Source organism: Typopeltis vanoorti, chromosome 24 (genome assembly GCF_054136105.1).
Source record: "Typopeltis vanoorti isolate ZY-2024b chromosome 24, IOZ_Tvanoo_1.0, whole genome shotgun sequence".
NCBI classification, from domain to species: domain Eukaryota; kingdom Metazoa; phylum Arthropoda; class Arachnida; order Uropygi; family Thelyphonidae; genus Typopeltis; species Typopeltis vanoorti.
Genome location: NC_143572.1, coordinates 28,062,248 through 28,068,611, shown reverse-complemented (window position 1 = coordinate 28,068,611; position 6,364 = coordinate 28,062,248). Strand labels below are relative to the sequence as shown.

At 35.6% G+C, this 6,364-nt stretch overlaps 1 non-coding gene across 1 annotated transcript; it reads right to left on the bottom strand.

Annotated features, from left to right (window-relative positions):
• Positions 1-530: 530 nt before the first annotated feature.
• On the bottom strand, positions 531-604 carry TRNAN-GUU (transfer RNA asparagine (anticodon GUU)). The gene has a single exon. It is a non-coding gene; the product is annotated as a tRNA-Asn (tRNA).
• Positions 605-6,364: the final 5,760 nt, after the last annotated feature.

The window sequence follows — 6,364 nt, the reverse complement described above, 5'->3', positions numbered from 1 at the left end:
GCTTCACAACCATATGCCTGGGAAAGGAGTGTCCTGGATTCGATTCCCGTCGCTGACGTGAGGAGCTTAGGATCTTTCTCAGACATAGGCAAGTTAGCCGGACGTCGACTGCAGAGTTTTTCTCCCCAGTTTATTTAGGGTTTTTCACCCCGCAAGCATGCAAACCGGCCTTGAGAACTCAACGTCTCTACAGACGTAAGATACACTGGGAGGCATAGAGCCAACCACCTTATCCTTGTGTACGGTTGCGATTAAATGAATAGAAAACCCTCGACACCGGAAGGTAAAAGAGGGAACAAGGAAGAAGAAAAAAATTCTCTTTCTATGCAGTATTTTTACATAGAAACCTGGAAACATTCCCTTTACTACTGAATTATAATGTTATTTTCAAGTTTTGAATTCCTTTAATGTGTAAGATGCTTTTTTACCAGTACGATAAATAAGTTTCGGCCCCTTAACTTACAACTTTGGATGTGTTTACTTTAATACATCCACAACTGAATGATTTTTGATAGAAAAAAAAACTTCATCGCCCCCAGGTGGATTTGAACCACCAACCTTTCGGTTAACAGCCGGATGCGCTAACCGATTGCGCCACGGAGGCTTTCGCATCCGTTCTCTTTGAGTACTTTCTACAGTAATCGCATCAGAAGCATGATTGGGTTTCACAAAAGTTAATCTTTCCTTCATTTTTCACTAAACTGCTTTCACAACCGAAAAATATCATGTTTGATATTTGTGACAATTAATTCGGTCTTGAGAGGGGATAATCTCTATACGTATTAGAAATTCTAAAATAACAGAATGAATGCCAACTAATTCTTTTGATTTCTCTTAAATGAGCTCTTTTCGTTACCCTGCACACTGGTTCTAAAATTCAAATGTTTTTCGTACTCGATTGAACGAATTCTGTTGCGTTGATTGGTATGACTTAAAAACCTCAAATGATTTTCAACTATAATCACTTAACAGAGAGACATGATAGCCTCATTAACTTCGTCCATAATCAAACAACATAAAACCCAGTCCAGCTCATAAGTATAACAGATAAGTATCATTTGCAGTTTACTCGATTTCTTGCATTAAATTTTGCCTACAAATCGTGTGTTCTCCGTATGGTTTATTTTAAGAAATTAAAAATCTCACTTTCTAGGAGGAAGGAAAAACTCGACGAAAATTGGATGACTTATAAAGTTATCCAGTCTCAGTCCTGATAAACATTTCTCACTTCGAAGATAGGATTGAAACCAAGTTGTTGTTGTTGTTTTATTAATGAAACGTTTATGGAGTTGTGGTTATATTAGTGGTTGAATTACTGCCGAAACAGCCAAACGTACAAGACCAATGCGTTATGCTTGTTCATTTGGAATATTCACCTTAGTAAGACAAAAATATTACATTTATTTTAACTAATTGGGTAGATTAAATGAGAGATCTTTGTATTGACGCAATCGGTTAAGGATTTTAGTTATTAACTAAAAGTAAAACTTTTCATACCCCCGGTGGGGAATTCTAATATCATAGTTTAATGCCGTTAACCTTTGTAAACCCCAGGTAATGTGTTTTAAAGAATACGTTTAAGCATGTTCAGTGTAAACTATCGCCTAATATACATTGTTGCCCAGTTTAATGTGCTTCATAAATTAAAAGTTTAGGATGCGAATTTTTAAAAATACCTGATGAGTAAGGAAATACAGCTGCAATTATCGATTCGTAACTGAGACCTTGCAAGAACTGGTATGAACAATTCCTGTTGTTCATACCAGTTCTTGCAAGCGTTCTCGGAGATTGTAATTACATTATGTATTGCAGATTTTCAATGCATATTTTTATCGAAAAGATGTTCTCTCAGTTTTTAAGTTAAGAGTATACTAATATCCAGTTCATTTGCGATGTTTGCAATGACAATCGGTGAAATTTGTGGGATAAATTGGATTTTTTTTATATTTCATCTTATTTTATTTTTTTTACTGAATGCGATGTTAATTAATTCAACACTTTCATAACTAGCTTAGAGCAGTCCACTATGGTCACAAACATCCATGGATTCCTAGGATACGAACTCACAGCTTGTTGGTTGTAGAGTGGATAGTTAATCCCTGGACCAGCCAGGTCTCTAAGTTTTACAGATTGTATGTTGATAATCTGTAAAAGAAAATCTTATTATTGTCCAATAAAAAAATCCAGTTGAACAAAGCCTCCGTGGTGCAGTCGGTTAGCGGGTTCGGCTGTTAATTAAATGACTGGTGGTTCAAAACCAGCCGGTGCCCTACATCATTTTGATTGTATATATCAGATTCCTGTTAATTGGGACATATCAAGACTTGAACATTTTGGTTAAATTAAGAGGCCGACCCAATTATCAGAAGTTTCATCTTAAGGTTTAAAAGTATATAAAAAAAATATAAACTAACATTTTACTGGGCAATGAATTATTTATTCAAATGAATTAATAGCGAAATATGTACCCATTTATATTTTCCTCATCGTCTGTATCAACAAAGATCTGTTGTCCATCAATGTAATTCTATTAAAACCGAATACACAATGCATTAGAAAAAAAAAATGATATTTAAATATTTAATTTATGTAACTTGAATTTAAAATCATGCCTTTTCCATCGAGACAACCAACTATCTGTAGGTTTAAAATCGTCATAACTCAGTTTCTTAGCTGGCTCATCTGACTTCATTTTTAATATTGGATCACTAATACACATACAGTCCTCGTCCAGTTATAATGGAGAACAGTGGCGCACCCACAGGGGGGGAAAGGGGCCCTGTCCCCCCAAAAAAGGAAAACAAACGCTAGAAAAATTTTCCAAAAATCGTTTCCTAATTAAAATTCATTTCTTTTTTATTTATGTTGTCTCGTGGCTTCTATTTCTATATTGCTTATGAATTAGCGATCATTGCAGATGCTCAGTCATAGGTCGTATGCGATGCGTAGTGTGTATTCTCAATTCGTTTACTCAATTGCCCCCCCCCCCCCAACCAAGATTAAATCCTGAGTGCGCCACTGACGGAGAAACACTGATTTAGGGCCTCCTCCAACATCAGGGTATTTCATGCTTCCGTTTTTGGGTTGTTGCCTCTTTTCCACGGAGTGTCCATTCTTCTTGCGCTTTATCTTGTGTTGTATCATGCGTGCAATACTAAATTTCGTTATTCCAGTTATCTCCGCCAAAGCCGATGGCTGGTATTGGACGAATGGACTTTGATTGGATCTTCTTCTTCTTCTCTCTTCCATCATGATGATGAGGCCGAATGAACTCTTTCCACTTCTGTCTGTCCCGGGAGAGTCCGAACAATTCTGTCCAGTTTGGTGTCGCTTGTTGTGATTTGGTTTTCAGGTTCTCTTTTATTTTGTCTATCCATCTAATTCTGGGCAGTCCTTTGGATCTTTTACCTTCCATCGTTGTATTCAGGGCTTTAGATGGTAGTCTTTCTGTTCCCATTCTGGTCACGTGGCCAAACCATCGCAGTCTTCTTTCTTGGATTTTGTCTATTATTGTTAATTCTTGTTTTAGTTGTTTCCTTATGTCTTCGTTTCTTAGTCGATCCAGCAGAGATACTCCAAGTAATCTTAGCCAACCCATTTCAGAAACTAATAATTTTTTCTCTTCAGCCTTTTTGAGATTCCAGCATTCACTTCCATAGAGGAGTATTGGGAGGACCATTCTTTCATAGATTGTTACTTGTTTGATGTCTCTTGACACTTGCATATTTTATTAAGTCGTCCAAAAGTTTGAGATGCTTGACTGATTCGTCTGTTTATATCTTTTATAATTTCACCATTGTACTCAATAACTCCTCCAAGGTAGGTGAAGTTTTCTACCTGCTCTAGATTCTTACTATCAATTTCAATTTTCAGAATGGTGCTTCTTTTTCCTATTTGCATAATTGTTGTTTTGTCTATATTTATGTTTAATTCAGATTTTATACACGCCTCCTTTATTTTATCAAATGTGAAAAATTTTAAATTTTTCACATTTTTCTCGTATATTTTGATTCCGGAGTCTTCATTTTTAAGGCCTTACTGGTTGCTTCTTCCAGTGTAAGATTAAACAGGTCTGGTGACAGATTGCATCCCTGTCTTACTCCGCTCTCTGTGTGGAATCAGTTGGTTAAGGTGTCCTCCATTCGTATTGCACTTTCAGATTTCTCGAACAGATTCTTTATTATTCTTATGGTTTTGTTGAGAATTCCAAATTCTTCCATAGTTTTCCATAGTTCTCTTCTACGGATTGAATTAAATGCCTGACGAAAGTCTATGAAATTTATGTAGCAACTTTGGTTGTCCTCTAGTGTCTTTTCTATTAGCTGTCTTAAGGTGAATAGTTGATCAATTGTGCTTCGCCCTGGTCTGAAACCGGCTTGTTCTTCTCCTAGTGCCAGTTCTATATATGGCTTAATTTGTTTTTGGAGTACTTTCGTAAAAACCTTACTTGGAATACTGAGGAGGCTAATGCCTCTGTAATTATTGCATTCTGTTTTATCTCATTTTTTTGTATATATGAGTTATGACTGATTTGGTCCAATCAGTAGGCACTGCTTCATTTTTGTAGATCCTTTCAAATAATGTTTTTAATGGTTCCAAAAGTGTTCCTTTCCTGCTTTTAAGAATTCTGCATGTATTTGATCAATGTGGCATTGATCAAATACATGCGGAAAAACTCAAAACTAGGTGCTTTCCTAGTTTTGAGTTTTTCTATGCTGTGTGCTATTATTTCTTTGGTAAAGATATTTGTTTCCTCTTCCATTTCAGTGGCTGGAATCGTAATATCCTGGGAGCTTGTTTTTATTATATAAATCTTTGCAGTATTCTTCCCATCTGGCCATTCTTTTTGTTTTACTTTCAATTAGTTGTCCCTCTTTGTTTTTGATCATTATACTTTTTATTGTCCGTGTCTTACTAATTTGTTTATATAATCCATGAAGGTTATTTTCTTTTGATAGCTTTTCTGCCATTTCGCATTTTTCTTCTAACCAGTTGTTCTTGTCTTTTAACTAGTTTTCTAATTTCTCTGGTTAATCTATTATATTCATTTCTGTTATAATTCTGTTTTAGTTTCATGCTTTTCCTTTGATCGCTTAACCTTTTTACTTCATTCGAGATCCAATCCTTTTTACTTTCTCTTTCTGTGTAACCTATTGTTTTTTCTGCCGAATTTCATATTTCCTTTAATTTGCACCAATGTTCTTCGATGTTTATATTCTGTTTTGGTAGTTCCTTCAGGTTTTTATCTAGTTCGTTGATATTTTCTTAGAATATTGTTGTCTTGTAGTTTTTTTACATTCAGTCTCCTTTTGACTCTAAAAGTGCTTCCAGATTTTAACTTTATTCTTAGGTTTGCTAATATTAGCTTATGGTCTGATCCACAATCTGCAGAGAAGGATCTGCAGCTTAGAATACTTGATATCCACCTTTGGTTTATAATAATACAGTATCATATTCTTGGTTTGTCTGTCTGTTGATATCCATTTTCTTTGGGATTGGATCTAGTGAGAAAGCTTTACGCGGCATGTTGGTAAGAGACCAAAATTTGACAAAATTAAAAACAAAATAATCAGAAAACAGAGCAATGTACTTTTCTGATTAAGTGTTGATTTAGCATGAAAAATGACACAAGTGCACTCAACTAATTCCAGTTAGAAACTGATCCCCTTTAGAAGGTAATGCGCTCATGAGTCATTTCTCACCTAAAACAAAGCTGGTGAGTCATTTATAAGTTGTGGTTTGGCGCAGTATGGTCTATTGCACTTCTTGTGCCAATAAGTTTAAAGCAGGGATGGTCGACCTTTTACTTCCATGTGCCAATTTTTTCACGTATACGAGTTCAGATGCACCGCACGACTCTTGTGCCCTTAAAAACTCCCTGTAATATGTTAATATAGACACGATATATTGATTTAATATAAAAACAAGGCTTAATTTTCGATAAAGTACAAAAATGTTCACAAAGAACGAACAAAGCACAACTCCGTAGCGCATGGGTATCACTTGTAAACCGACTGACAAAAATCTGCGACGCACCGATGTTACTAATGCTTAGCGCCTCAGGATCAAACATGCGAATGTTCAAAAGATGTGCCCGAAACAATAAAATCGCTAAAAATAATTACCAAGTTTTACTTATTGTTTTTTTCTACAAATCGGTTTTTGGTTAATACTTTTGCGTAAATAGGCTTAGTTTTTTATTATTATCATTGTGGTTCAATGATCCACTTTTGGCGCATGCGCCATAGGTTGGATATTCCTACCTTAAACCAACTTCCAAGCAATTACCTCAGAGGGTTAATCTATATGTTAAAGGTGTACTCCTATGTAACTGGAGAAGATAGTTAAAAGGCAGGCTAACGTA